This window comes from Plectropomus leopardus, chromosome 20 (assembly GCF_026936395.1).
Source record: "Plectropomus leopardus strain MGB_pleo_1.0 chromosome 20, ASM2693639v1, whole genome shotgun sequence".
NCBI lineage: Eukaryota > Metazoa > Chordata > Actinopteri > Perciformes > Serranidae > Plectropomus > Plectropomus leopardus.
Window position 1 is genome coordinate 4,243,222 of NC_142195.1, and position 16,033 is coordinate 4,259,254.

Consider the following 16,033-nt stretch of genomic DNA (forward strand, 5'->3'; position numbering starts at 1 on the left):
CTTTTTCCATACTTTACTTTTATAAATACTACTATGTTGTTGTTTTTTTTACAAAAAAAAATAGAATTACTGCCACATGGTTGTGTGCCTCCGTGAACCAGTCAAGTTGCAGTTACAGTTTACAATCATGTGTAAACATGGATGCTTCACACACATCTTCCCCCCAACAGCACCCAGGATCTATACAATCAGCAAGATCAGTGTCTCCAATTCAATATCTTATCAAAAATCTTTGTTATAACATTGTGTAAAGGCCAAAAAGTGTTTTGCAGAGCATTATAATGTCCCAGTGACTCTGACATTTGACTTTTTGGATATATAATATGAACTTATATCATCATCATATTATCCTATGAGAAATTTGTGTGAGGTCACAGTGACCTTGACCTTTGACAACCATATGCCGATCAGGTCATCCTTGAGCCCAAATGGATGTTTGTGCAAAATTTGAGGAATTTCCCCCAAGCTCTTGAAGTATCGTGTTCACAAGAATAAGATGGGGGCAAGATCAGACTGATCTTAATCTTTGACCACCAAATTCTCACCCCTTCATCCTTGAATCCGAGTGGATGTTTGTGCCAAATTTGAAAAAGTTTCCTCAGTGAGAGTGAGATAATGCATTCATAAGAATTAGAGAGATAAAAGGTCAGAATTACCTATGACCACCAAAATCTTCAGTTTATCATTGATTCCATGTGGATGTTTGTGCCAAAGTTTTTTTGGTTCTTTTTCTTTCAAAGTTTTCTTAAGATATAGCATTTACAAGAAAACAAGACAAGAGAGGTCACAGTGACGTTGACTTTCGACCTATTACCAACGAATTCTAATCACCACATCCTTGGGTCCACGTGGACATTTGTGCCAAATCTTAAGGAATTTCCTCAAGGTGTTCCTGAGATATCACCTTAACAAGAATGAGACAGAAGAAATCCCAGTGATACTGACTTTTGACCTATGAACACCAAAATCTGATCAGTTTATCATTGAGTCTAAGATGAAGTTTGTGCCAAATTTGACAAAATTCCCTCAAGGCGTTCTTGAGATATCGCATTAACGGGAATGGGACAGATGGACAGACAACCAGAAAAAATTAAGCCTCTGAAACTCGGAACGGCAGCACAGAGACATAAACTTTTTCTGATCTACCAAGTGAAGTTAAAGTTCTCTTTTGTTAAATACAGAACTGTCTAAACACAAGCAAACTTACAAGAACTAAATATTTAAAAAAATTAAAATCAGCCAGTTTTTTTGTTTAAATCAGGAGCTTTCTGATAAAAAAACAAAAACAAAAAAAAAAACAACAACCCAAAAACAGGCCAAAAAGAACACAAATAAGACCAGGTCAATGACAAAACATATCTGGCCCCCATATTGTCTTTCATGATTTTAACATAAACATGGTGGATGTTAAGAATAACTTGCTGAAAGGAATACATCTCAGTGTTAACCAGCATGAAATGTTTTCTGCTATAGCATATCTTCCCTGAAAACCTCAACAAGTTCTTCATACATCTGACACCGATCCATTTATTTAATACGACAGCTGAGGTCAGGAGACAGATACATTTCCCCAGCGAGGTCACGCCACATCATTTTTATCCATTACGCTCTTGTCAGCGGTGCTTGTAGGTGAACATATCTTAGTGTGGGAGAGATATCTCTGCGGCATATTTTGCTAATTTATGAACTTTCTGTGAGGAGCAGAGCTGGAGCATAAACACACGGATGTGTTGAAGGTGAGAAAATCCCAACACTGGAGCTCTAGGGGAAGCAAGACGGGAGCGTGGGAAAGAGAGAAGGAGGGGAAAAAGGAATAATGGTGCAGAGAGCCGAGTGGTGAACAGATCCCACAGCTTGTGGTCAGTGGGGAGCACACCTGTGAGAGGTGTGGAGCAACTGAGGCACCGAGGACTTATAACACCTCCGACTGAGGGGGAAAGTCGGAGAAACAAGCAGTGTGAGGGGAAAAAGAAAACAGTTTAACCCATCCCAGGAGTCTTTTTAGTCCAAATACATACATAGAACATAATAAAAACATAGCATAGCAGTGTACACATGAACACATGTGGAACTGGGCACACTAAACATGCACACCTCCATTTGATCTCAGCGCCAGTGGTCAACAGTTTCCCCCTGGAAACATCTGTTTATACAATCTGCCTGACTGTGTGTCAGTCTGGTTTGAGTGGTGAGGTGGAGCAGGAGTCACTCCAGAAGGAGCAACGGGGTAATTCTTCAGCTGTGCCTCCGAGGAGAAAGGCGGAGGTCAACAATCCCTCATCTTCTCATATTGACCATAACAGCCTTCGCATGTCGAGCCCACGCCACGAGGGTTAAGAGGGTGATGGAAAACAAAGACCATCTGACATATCACAGCGATGTCAAAGTGGGTGGCCAACCAGAGCGCTACAGACGGGGAGGGCTCCACTGGATAGCCATCTTGTGTTGTGCCACAAAAGATTTTTTTTTTTTTTTGTCTCTGGTCTGACTCAGTCCATATGGCATCTCGGTTAAATATCAACTCGTGCTTGTTTGAGTCGAGGATTAAAGAGGCTGAGGAATGGCAACAAAGCAGAGATAACATCCATCACAATGAGGTCTCAAAAACGATAACAACAGAGCAACAATCACTACTGTTTCTTGTGTGCAAAACGAAACAGGCAAAAACAGTTGCTGTGTGACCCTGCAAGCAGGACATTTTACTTGCAGCTGAAATATCTTATCAACTGCTGGATGGACTGCCATGAACTTTAGTGCAGATATTCATGGCACCCTTTGTAAGAATTGTTAAGTGTTGAGTGATCCACTACCTTTTTTACTGTTGTGCCATCATTATCAGGTCAGAATCTTCAATTGTCAATTTAGAGTCACCAATCAACCTGAGCTGCATGTCTTTGGACTGTGGGAGGAAGCCGGAGACCCCGGAGAGAACCCACGCAGACACGGGGAGAACATGCAAACTCCACACAGAAGGGCCCCTGCCCGGACCGAACCCCGTTCCAAATGGGGGGGCAACAGAGGGCAACAGTGCTAACCACAGTGCAGTGCTAACAGTGCTAACCACAAAGCCACAGTGCCGCCCCTACATAAAAACAACTACTTTTAAAAGTACTAACCCAGAAGAAAACGCAGCAGTGTCTCAGTAAAAACAACCGCTTTTCACGCCACTATTAAGGCAGGAAATGTCTCGATAAAAAAAACACAATTTTTGGTGCCACTATCCTGACAGTAAACACAGGGATGTCTTTGTAAAAATCAACCGCTTTTTGTGCCACTACCCTGGCAGGAAAACAAAAATATGGTAAAAGACAACCACCTTTTTCTGGCACTTTCCAGGCAAGAAACGTAGCAATGTCTTGGTAAAAACAACTGCTCTTCACGACACTATCTCTGATGGAAAAACTGTGACAGGTCACTTAAAAGATACACCCTCATTTGGGGCTTAAAAAGTCACCAGAAGATGCAGCAATTACTCACTAATAGACAACTTGTTTTGTTATTTGTTGGACGTGTTTTGCAGCTTGGCAGGTGTGTAACCATTCACCATCCCCTTTCCCTACAGGTAACACTTCCTGTTGATCATTTTCTACACATCCTTCCACACAGCCCTTGATTTGAAGTATAAAGTATAAATATCAGCTTCCAGATGTATGAAATAAGCTGTAGGTTATCTTTTTTGTTTTATGTTCAAGAAATGGTTTGAAAAAAATACTTCATACACATTGTATCTGCTTGAAAAATTAAAGCATTCAATAAGACGAAATATCACTCTAAGGGGCCACATTCTTCACACCTCTTTCCTCTGACTGCTGATGGAGTCCTCAGGAGCCCGTCACTTCTACTCTGTTTCCCACTGTTAGAGAGCGGCAGAGTTCGGGGCCCTCAGGCCTAACACTGTCTCCATTATACTTAACCATTTCCAGCCCCACCTTGGCCCTGCAAACAGCTCCGGGGGCCATAAACACAGGGGGTCGCAGGAGAAAGGTCCTGCCACTTCAAATCCCTGTGCTTTTGTTTTCCAGGCCAGACTCAGGAAATCAGCCACTCTTGCTGAGCTGGGTGAAAGGTATTCTGCCCTCTTCTCTGGAGGGCTGAAAGCATTGTTCTCGCTGTGTTTTTGTGCTCAGGATGAGTGCAGCTTAATCCCAACTTCCCTGCAGCTCTGACATAAACTCCCCTGCAAACTGAGACTTTGCTGGCTGCTTTATCCAAACGCCCCTTGGGAGGGCAAAGCTATTGCTGTTGCGGGTACTCGGAGATTAACCCGATACCCTGCTCAAAATCAAAAGTAAGCACCGCCGAAGAACGTTGGCACCGCACTCTCTCCAGTTTCAGATAATAAAAAGTATCAAATGATCCCATCCCCGCTCACAGGCTCTTGGCAAATCAACGTTACCAGTATGTGTAGGAGGCGAGGAGACAAGGGATGGAGACAAACGAGGGGAGCAGTCCAGTGAAAAGGAGAGGACAAGGACAAAACAAAGAGGTGGGAAGCTGAGAAATGAAGCATGTTGCTGTTGTCAGACTGGTTTCGGGGGAGTAAAGTGAGATGGGAAAGTGCTGCCACTTGCAGACAAAGAGATGAGTGTTGAAGAGAAATGTTTTTGGATTTTTTTTGCAGAACATTATGATGTCAGAGTGAAGCTGACCTTTGACCTTTTAGATATAAAATGTCATCACTTCATTCATCATTACAACCTATCAGTTTCATGGTGGACGCCCAAGGTTGGTGTCACCAATTCAGCATTTGATCAAATGTCTCCCTTTCTGTTACATGTCTTGTGAGGTCACAGTGACCTTAAAAATTGACCACAAAAATCTTATCAGCTCATCGTTAATCCAAGTTCATGTTTGTGCCAAATCTGAGGAAATTCCCCTTAAGGTGATCTTGAGATATCACATTCACAAGAATGAGGCAGACCAGGTCACCGTGACTCTGATCTTTGACTTATGACCAGAAAAATCTAATCAGTTCATCCTTGAGTCAAAGTGAACATTTGTGCCAAATTTAAAAAATTCTCTCAAGGCTGTCTTGATGTATCACATTCACCAGAATGAGACGGATGCAAGATCAAAGTGATCCTGACCGTTGACTACCAAAATTGAATCAGTTCATCACTAAGTCCAACTTAAGGTTTGTGCCAAATTTGGAAAAATTCTGTCACGGTGTTTTTGAGACATTGCATTCACGAGAATGAGACGTACCTGAGAACCTGAAAATATTATCCCTGAAGCCATGGCTATCCCCAGTGTGGAGGCATTAGAATCTGTCTGATTCAGAACTGACATGACAGGATGTATAACAACTGTCATGTCTCATATTTGCAGAATAAATGATCCTTGGTTAAAAGCTGAGAGTATTTTAACAAAAACATACACAAGGCTTATTTTCTGGAGGCAAGGGGCCCAAGGCCGGGATCAAATCCACAGCCGCTGCTGCGTAGACATAGCCTCTGTACCTGGACTGCCTGCTCTACCATTTGAGCTAATGGGAGGCCCAAAACATACACAAGGCTTTTCTCAAACTTCCTGATAAGAAGCAAGAGTGTGTTTGAGCTTAATTCAAAGATTAAACCTCAGTGTCAGCCTGTGTCCAACACACAGCCTGCAGACAAAAGGAGGGCCAGTCAAAAACAAATGTGAGATAACAGGAAGTTGACCGCTGACATGAAGTCTCCCTATTTCAGGAGCCAAGTGACAAACGATTATTCTGTTTATTTATCTTAGCGGGGGCTTTCCACTTTGAAATGACCTTCACAGGTGGTCCCCGCTCATTATCTCTCATTCTGTTGTTTTCCTCCATATTGGAAAAACATGGCCCCCTCACCACCCACCCAACACCCCCGACTTCCTACTTCATCCAGATAAATATACCAGACAGATTTCCAGAGTCGGCATGGCAGACAATGAACTTGGAGCTAATGAAGATGCTGTTTTTCCTTGAGTTAACTATAGGTCACAGCGGCAGCTGCACAGAGGGTTTAAAGCAAGATGATTCACAGAGAAGGAAAGTGGAAAATACACAATCAGTCACCGGTGTATGAGAAAACCTGTCAGGATAATGTAACACAGTTCAACAGGACATTAAATTACAGCCTAAATGTAATGATTTTAAACTTAACAGAAACTCTCTTGAACAGTTTCTTTTATTATAACCTTTGTAAAGGCAGGATTTATAGCAGAGTTTTTGTATAAGACTACATTCATTTTAGGTAAGTGTTCCTAATAATCTGGCAACTACGTATATATTGCAATAGACTTTATTCTATATTTCAGGTTTGTTTCTTTGTTGTTGATTTACTGGATCATTTCACCTTCACGTGCCATTAAATGGATCCAATTGAATTAAACAGAGAAAAAAAATGGCTAACTGTTCACAATTTAAGCGTTGTATGCAGCCTGTGGCAACATATTGCCATCACTAACTTTTAAAGTATTAGAAGCCCAAACAGCCCAAACAGATTTAGAGCCCACCGTCTTACCGTTTACAAATATATATACCTTTTTTTTAATGTATTAACATATATTTTACTATATATTGAGAGACAGAAAAACTCCTTGTATGTGTGCCCATACTTGGTAAATAAAGCTGATTCAAATTCTGAAACCTTTGTTGTTTTTTTAACATCAAATTTATTGAAAGGTTGCCCCAAACTGAGGGACTCTTGCAGCTGTCAGTCATGTCAGTTGCTGCTTTTTAACTGTTGTCAAACTATGAAACTTGTAACAAGAATCTGTTACTACTGCCTATTACCTTGTACCTTTGTAACCTTACTACACTGCCTATTTCTCACCCCAAATGTTTTCAGAAACATATTTTAATGTGCTGTTTAGTTGTAAAATGAGAACTCTGGTCCAGCCGGGAGGCACAGCTTTGTTTTGGCTCGACTGTTTCCAACATGGCAGGAGGGTCGCAAACTTTTTGCTTTTACAATTTTACAGTTTCTGAAAACATCGGAGGTGAGAAATATGCGATGCAGTGAAAGAATCTTGATTTATATTTGATCAGCACTGCCTCGAGCAGATTGACAACGGTGTTAGAGACTTCTCGGCTCTGACTGGTTATTGTCATTTACATGTGGAGGATTCTTGCATATGCTATAAAAGCACAATAAGGAAGAGGAAGATGATCTGTTTCAAAAATTATCTGTCTCAAGTACTACTGCAGGATGAAGTGATAGTTTCAGCAAATTTGACAAAATGTAGCTTTAAAGATAAGAAAAATACATCCACAGGTATTGTTCATAAAAAACACAGCTGTTCATCAGGACAGTGCGGATGTGGATTCATCAGACTTCACCTGAGCGACCAAAGCACAGGCAATTCACAACCGTACAACCGTAAGAAAAGGCATCTTCTTTTTTTTCCGAGCTTTGGTTACTTAAAAACACGTGAGAGGAGCACAGAGAAAATCACATATAAAGAAACCAAAACTTCTCCAGATGACGTTTATGTAGGAATTATTTGCTCACAGGGAGAAGCTGACTTTACAAGGCATGACATTAGATAACACCTGGGTGGAACAATAGGGGCCATGGGAACAGCTTGTATTTCCATCAGTAACAGACAGGTGCCAGGAACCCCAATAACATCAGAGCAAGAAAAGCAGGAAACCATGTTTCTGTTTGTTTTGTTTGTCTACACAACTCCTCACATCACCTAAGGAAAAGCCCCATACTGGAGTCATGACTCAGCACATTAAAGAGTGGAAATGCAAATTCATGACATCCTGGAAACTTTTTTCAACCAAAATTACTTTCAACTTGAAACTGATGTATCCGGATAGACTGGAGGAACTCGAATTTAGAAAAAAAGGATAAATACCTGTCAAGAATATTATTGGTGGCCAGTAAGAAATCTCTAACCAAGAAATGGCTAAAAAATAAATATCCAGTGTTGACGAATGGATTGATGTAACATAGAGTATTTATGTAATGGAGAGAATGACAAGAATGTATAAGTTAATTGAAAACTGGAAAAAAATGGCTAATGTATATTCTTGTATCAGACCTGTCTTTGTGTGAACAAGTATCAGAAACACAAATAGTATAACCAGTAGCCACCTACTATCTACGTGTGTATGTTTTGACGAAATACTGTTATCTACGGAACATATTTTTTTGTTTGCCTCTCTACGTATTTTCTACCCTTATTTTATTTTATAATGCATCTTTATTTAATTACACACACTTTTTTCTTTCTTTCCCACCTATTCATTTGTTCCCTTTTTTATTTGATTTTTTGAAAATCTTTTTGTTCACATAAACCAATAAAAAGAGAATTACAAAAAAAAAAGAGGGTAAAGCACCTCGAACATGAACCACTAACCTCTTGTGTGGACGCAGAGACAAATTCTTCACTTAATCCAAATGATGTCAGCTTCCTCTCTCAACTCCTCACAACCTGCAGAGAGAGCAGGAACAATGCAACCATGAGTCCAAATCACAAAACCATACCATCTCCAGAGAGCAACAGTTGAGTCAGAGTTGGCTCCACAACTTCAAATGAGCATCTTTTTCTCTTTTCTTACTCATTGGTATTTTCCATTTAAAACCTTAGACAGACAAGCACCTGCACCTGGAGAACCTTTAAACTCTTTCACATGATCGTAAAAAAAGAGAGACGCTTATGTCTGCATCCCTCATTTGACATGACGTGGGTCCCTGTGGTAACGTTGCATAATGTTGCGCACAACAAAACACATTGTGTGTGTTTTATATAATGCAGCCAAGTCACTCAGAGGGATAAGTCATAAGCCCCGTGTGAAAGGTGTTATAAAACCCCACATTCAAATTTCAAATCCTAATTTTAACCCTGAAATCAGCACAAACACACTGATACTAATATATGAGTCCATCTCAATGTTTTTTCCATTTTGACTGACTGAACTGTTTGCTTCTACTTAATTTCAACTTGCACAAAATCAAAAGGCCATCTGTGTTTTTCCAAATATTCTGGCAATGCCAGAAATACCTCTGCAAACCAGTCAAGCTACAGTTATAGTTTGCATCCATGTCTGTTCACAAGATAGCAGACAATGTTTAAAAGATGGACGTTGCTGCAAAAAAGCTACATATTCTAAATAATGGACGCTTTACATACATCTTTCCCCCAGCAGCAAGGAAGATCCATACAATCAGTTTCAAGATGGACATCCAGCATTGGTTTCACCAATTAAGTATTTGACCAAATGTCTCCCCTTCTGTACCTCAGTTATGATATTAAATAACGGTCAGAAAAGGGTTTTCTTCAGACCATTATGATGTCACAGTGAAGTTCATCTTTGACCTTTTGGATATAAACTACCATCACTTTATCCTTTTACCCTACTATACATTATACTTATTATACTGACCACCAAAATTTAAGCAGTTTGTCCTTCAGTCCAAGCGGTAGTTTTTGCCAAATTTGAGAAAAATTCCCTCAAGGTATTTTTGAAATATCACACTTAGGATAATGAGATGGATGTGAGCTTACAGTGACCTTTGACCTTAGACTATCGAATCCTTAATCCAAATGGACATTTGTGCTAAATTTGAGAAAATGGGCCTTCTTAAAATATCACATTTACAATAATGAAACAGGAGCATTTTATTATCTTTCAGCTCATTGTTTTGGCTTTTTGAGAATCCTTTGTACACTGTGTGCCATACATAAAAACTTAGACGACCAAAGTTAGCAACTAGCTGATGAACAAAGTGGAGCGTTTAGAAGCTGAATATCCAAATATTGTTCTAAGGAGTTGGAGACCAAAACAGAGCTAAAAGAAAGTTAATACTGTACTGAGATTCATCAGATGGCTCCAAAAAAATTATACTGCTGCTGTGTATCTGCCGGATATTTAATAGGCAACTGTTTGCTGAATAGTTGGCCACTTTACAAGGTGATAATATGTCAATATTTTGTTGATAGCTTGCTGCCAAAGTGGCTAAAAAGATCAATAGTCGCTCCTTTAATCTTGTATTTTAGAAAAGCATAGGGATTTCTACTGACTGACTGATTGATGTAACACAAGAAACCAATCCATCCTTTAGAACTAACCAAAGAAAAGTCAATAGGACAAGAGACACATAATCAAACATCTTCCTGGTGTCGGCAGCAGATTCAGGTTACTCTGCCCTCCACACACTAATGGCACACAGACGTCAGGGTCAGGCTGTAGATAATTAACTAATGGCCTACACTCTTCCTCTTTTTTCTCGGCACTGTTGGGACTTTTTTAATGGATCCTATCCAGAGAGAGCAGCACTCAGCTCGGGTTAACAGTCAGGTCAATAGTTTCACTTCAATAGTCACAACATTAACACAATTGCAGAGCTGTTCACTAAAAGTGCCCAAAGACACTACAGCAAGATGAATGGAGCAGATTAGATGATTACTGGTGGCTGTGCATCAGAAACACAGATAGGTTTATCTCTAAAGGAAGCTAAAGGTGGAAGTTTATGCAGATAGATGACGTGACAGTGAAAGACAAAGTTCCTGTGACAATGCACTGAAATCTATCAGTGGCCTCAGGATGGACTTAGAGTATTTAGTATATATTCTAATCTCTTTTAGCATTTTCTGACACTACAGGCACCTGCAAATAAATAAAAACAACAACAACTGTTGCAAGAGAGTACTCATGACAAGAAGGCTTATGTCCCTTACCTACTTTCCATTAGGAATGTGGAAAAAATTGATACAGCATCATATTGTGATTTTTTGTGTGGCAATATTGAATCAATACACAGGCACCAAGTATCAGTTTTTTTATTATATAAATTATTAACACTGCAAATACAAATAAAAGTTTTAGTAGCCTACTGGAATAATAAAAATAAATGGTTTTCTTTCCACTGGATACATTTTGCTGCTATAAAAATAAATTAAGTAAAAAACTTAATCTTCAAAATTTCATTTCATTTGATAAAACAAATTTAAGATTGAAGGAAAGGTAATAAATCACAATTCATGTTATGTATGCTATGATGTATCATGTATCGTGACTTAAGGACTGTTATAATATCATGGGGTCTCTGCTGAATCGTACCCCTACTATCCATCATGTACAAACTTGTAGTATTTTTGATAGTGTGTGAGCAATGAGTGTAGCACCTCAGCTTACTACCGGTGTTACACCATATTCTGAGACCCATAGTTATGTAACGAGTTTTGGCTTCAAGTAATGCTAAGTGCAACGTGCATGCAAAAATCTTTTTATTTAGTAGATGATTAATAATGTTGATGTAATATATTTACATTGTGTTGTTTTTACATGCTGTGGCTCAGCCCTCATGATGAAGAGCAAACAGTGTTTTCCCTCGCTGCAAAAGGAAAACTGAGCCGTGAAAGCTGTAAACCTTTCAGCTCAGGAAAATCTATATGTGGTTTAAGTGAGGAAAATAAACTGTTGAAATTTTTTTTTTTTTTTAACAAAGAGAAGTCTTTATTCCACACCAAAAACATTTATCAAAAAAGATTCAATTGGTGATTCAGGATTTAGATTCAGTTAAAATGCCACTAAATCCCAACTGCAAACACACAACAAAGCCCTCCTCCCACCTGCCTGCGTGCGTGCGTGAAGCACCCACCATCCAAACACTCACTCATTCTGAGCCTAACCTGCCCCACAGCAGCAGGTGTGGACAAAAAAAAGGTCTCGAGGTCTATCGAAAAACACCAACTTTGTGTTTATGTAAAATGACACTCTGATGAGGAAATGTAACATAATCAAATAAGGTATAATCAACACTGGCATCAGGTTTATGAAGAGTGGAAAAACAAGCAGTGACTTTGCCACAGAAACTCTGGAATAAGCTTGCAATAATACACAGATATTCCCACAGAAGCTTTGCTGGGATCAGCGCACTAATAAACGGCATACCAAACATACAGCAGGCCTCCAAGTCACCGAATTACATTTTTATACTTTGGTGTTTTTTATTCATTTATCTGGGAAGATAAAGAAACCTTCAGAGAGCGGACACTGACAGCACACTTGGTTTCTTTTGATTATTTTTAAGTCTTTTGTATTAGTTACATTTTACTCACACTCTAATTCTCTTGCTCTTTTCCCACGCTGCTATCTGATCTGTACCATAAGGTGGATCAAAACAGGAACCTCAATTTTACAGATAAATTCCATGAAATTCGCAGTGACGGAGATAGCAGCACCAACAGAGCTGTAAAACTGCAGAGGAAGAATGATAAAATTATTGTACAATCTTCTCTCCTGAGTTGAGTTTTGTCCTTAGGAGAACCTCGGTGGTGTAAATTCCTTGTTTGGCATTTTCCAATTACAGAAGTGGTTACAAAAATTGAAGGGATTTTCCCTTAAGTGTTACAATCCAGCTGCTTTTGGCCATTTCAAGTGATGCCAAAATGCCCCAACATGCATTAAAGCTGGGAATACCTCTTAGTTAAGGCAGTGGTTGTTTGGAGCTGTCGAGCCCTTCCACAGCTGGGGGGCAGGCTATTATGTGGGGACTGGGGGGGGGGTGCAGCCAAGTCCACCACAAAAGGGTCTTTCTTATAGTAGTTAGGGGCTTTGGGAATAGGGGAGCTGGATTGAAGGGAACTACGAAGGTTCTCAGCATTTAAAGGAACATCTGGTAAATACACTTATTCACTTTCTGAGAAATGAAGGTGAGAAATGTTGTACCACTGTCATATTTGTCTGTTAAATATGAAGCAATTAGTTTAGCATAAATTCTAGAAGCAGAGGGAAACAGCTAACAGGTTTAAAAGCTGGGTCAGTTTCTATTTTGCTGGTCTGCTCTGTTGTATGAGCTTAAAGGTGAGCTATTCCCATTTCTAAAAATTTCATACACGTCATTCCTTCGGTCTAAAAAGTTCCAAAAATACTAGTAAATATGAAAAGGAAAAGTGCTAAAACTCAAACTTGTTAAGTCATAGGGTATAAAGTCTGGAGCGGCTCTGAAAAATGAATGGTTAAAGATGTAGATGCAGATTTTGTAAGTGATGACATCACAAGTTGGAAATGAACTCTGGTTTGAAAAGAGAGTAGCTTATCTTCACAAATGTTGATTGAACTTTCTTCACCCAAGTGAATAATATAATAGAAATCTTAATTTAGGTGATGTTCCCCTTAAAACCGGTTTGGCTTTAAGCGAAAACAGCTGAACCAGCATCTGTCATTATGACGGATTCTGGAAAATTACTAAAGTACTTTACATCAGCAACCTGTGTATTGCAATAAAAATCAGCGATATGACAACATGATGTTCATAATTGGATGTTTCTTAATAAACAGACTAATTGAACTGCAAGTGTCTGAAGGGCAGTGCACAATTAACTGCAGAGCCAAATTTGTTTAGTAGAAAGTTCACGTGTTTTTTAGGGGTGGCAAGACAAGAGCACTCTCTCAAGCCCCTTTCACACAGCCTGTTCCTTAACCCCTTTCTGCCGCTCTGAGGCACTTCCCACCAGCACCTCTAAAGCGCGCTAATTATCATGTATAATCTGCACAGTTGAGGTTGTACAGGAACATTATGTGCCGGATTATTTCTTGGTTGGGAGCAATAACTTGGGGTGTTTCTGCTGGTTTCTCGTCATATTCACACTGTGACAGTTTAAACAAAATATAACATGTTAATTAGTGAGCTTTAGAGGTGCTAGTAGGTCTTTTTTTTCTTAACATTTGGTCTAGAGTTCCAAAAATGAGTAGATTAATCAATGCGTCAACCAAAGTACAATTAATCAGTTATTTTGATGACGAATCGTAATTTTCAACTAAAAATACCAAACATTAGATAGATCGAGGTTCCAAATTTGCTGTTTTCTCTGTGATAGTATATGGTTGATTGTTTTTTGGACATTAAAAGACATTTTTGCTAATATTTTACAGAGCAAAAAACTGATCAAAACAGTGCAATCAATTGCAGGCCTACTTCTGCCAGAGCCAGGCTAGCTAGTCCCTCGTTTTTATACTGAGCTAAGCTCTCTTTTAGCTGCAGATTCATATTTAGCAGACACATATGAGGGTTGTATAGGTCTTCTGGTCCAACTCTCAATGAGAAACTCATTTAAAGTACTTTGCCAAAACATCAAACTCCTTCTTTGAGTGTTTCAGTAGCTGCACATGCAGACTGGCAAATCCTGGCGGCCACTGAATCTAAATTAAAGGTTGACTCTGTCGAGGTTGTGACACATCAAGCACTAATGCTGCATCCTCCATTGCCATCTGCATCCGTTTAACATTCATTCCTTCAATATTCTCTGGGCAGTAATGAGAGGCATGTGAGGCTGAGCGGAGAGCATTCTCATTAAAACAACCAGCCCCCCCCCCCCCTCAGGCTAACATACACAACACAGGTGTTAGCAAGCAGCCAGTGCCAGCCACATTCACTCTCTGACACTAATCACTGTAAATGCTTCTGCAAAGTGTTCAAACAAGCGCTTTGGAGCAATCGCTGGATGAGTCGTGAGTAAATATTTAAAGAGCGCTGTCTTGCAAATACAGATATCAGGCACGGAGATGGATGTTTCTGCACGTCACCTGGCTGAAGACATGTTTATCTGCACACCCAAAACTGGATTTTTTTTTAATGAATTACAACCATGTGAGAACATGTGTTTCTGAAATTTAAAACACAATACATATTGTAAGTGTAAACAGGGTTATTTAAGCAACCTATCTTAAGACTGGAAATGAATGGGCATTACAGCTGCTGTCTATTCATACAATACAAAACAGACTCGACCAACAATGACTTCATCATCGTGCTTGGCAGCCAGTGTGTGTGTGTGTGTGTGTGTGTGTGTGTGCGCGCGCGCACGCCACTGGAACATTTTTATAGGACTAGCAGTCTGTTGCTGCATCAGCACCACAGAAACCGCACAATGGCAGCAGCAGTGGATTCAGTATCATACATGAGGGACAATATTTTTCAGTGCTGTTTTCATTAAACACAAGTGGCAGTCGATGATGATGACTCTTTACTTTGTCGTGTGACATGTGTGGAATGTACAAAAAAAAAAAAAAAAAAGTTAAGACATAAAAGCAATTATTGTTCCTGAGAATAATACACATTGTCTGTTCCCGCTCAGCTGGGCAGCTGTATTACATTTACCACACATTATTTTAGGAGCCAGGGCTGAGACAGAGGGGCTTTGAAAGCCTTGCCAGGAGCTCTTCAAAGAGAGGAGGAAAAAGCCGTCGGGTTTCTGGAGCCTGTGCAGCTTCCGCTTTGGGTTTGGGTGCGAGCTCGGCCTGTTGACGGTGACTTGGAGACAGAAACAATGCATGTTTCATGGCCACTATGAGCCTCATTTAGATGGTTAATGTCTAATAGAGTTGTAAAGAAGGAGGACGGGTAGCTGGTAAGTGTTTTTCCCACTCTGTATTTCCATTTAAAATTCTTTATGTATTCGACATCTTCAAAGTCACTGAACTACCAGTTTTAAAGGGACAGTTAACACAAAGTCCCTGAACTACACCTACCAATCATATTACTGCACAGAAGAAAGCGTGCATAACAGCACAAGATGGAAACATGAATGGCATCCTCCTCAGCTGAGATGTAATTTCAGCTTGCTCAGTGGTACTAGGTGAGCTAGCAGTAGATGCACGCTTCATTCAGCACAGTGACCACGCAGAACGAAGCGTGCATGTACTGATAGCTTACCTAGAATCACTCAGCTTACTAACATTGCAGCTCAGCTGAGGAGGATGCCATTAATGTTTATATCTTGTTCTGTCACGGGTAAGAGCCACTCGTTCATTAGTAGATGCACACTTCCTTCTGCGCAGTGATACAGTCGGTGTGTGTAGTTTGTTAGAAAGAAAATAGTTTCTACATGAAACTGAAACCGCTCACAACAAGGTCTGTGGATTAACTTAGCAACCACTCAGCAACACTGCTGTTGAGTTTTTCAAATGTATTTTTTTTGGGGAGTTTGAGCACCACAAGCCAGAGCGCCATCTAGTTCTATTATATTGGAGAGAGGGCAGACATCTCTATGGCCGAACAGTCAGCAAACTGGGAAAACGATTAGATTCAGGAGCTCCTTACCCCCTGAGCAGAAGAAA

General features: G+C 39.9%; 1 protein-coding gene across 1 annotated transcript in view; it reads right to left on the bottom strand.

Annotated features, from left to right (window-relative positions):
- Nucleotides 1–16,033, bottom strand: part of lhfpl2a (LHFPL tetraspan subfamily member 2a) — a 59,292-nt gene that overhangs the window by 24,550 nt on the left and 18,709 nt on the right. The window contains exon 2 of the mRNA XM_088070967.1: nucleotides 8,329–8,403. The gene's annotated coding sequence lies outside the window, so the exon portion shown is untranslated. The remainder of the gene's footprint in view (nucleotides 1–8,328; nucleotides 8,404–16,033) is intronic.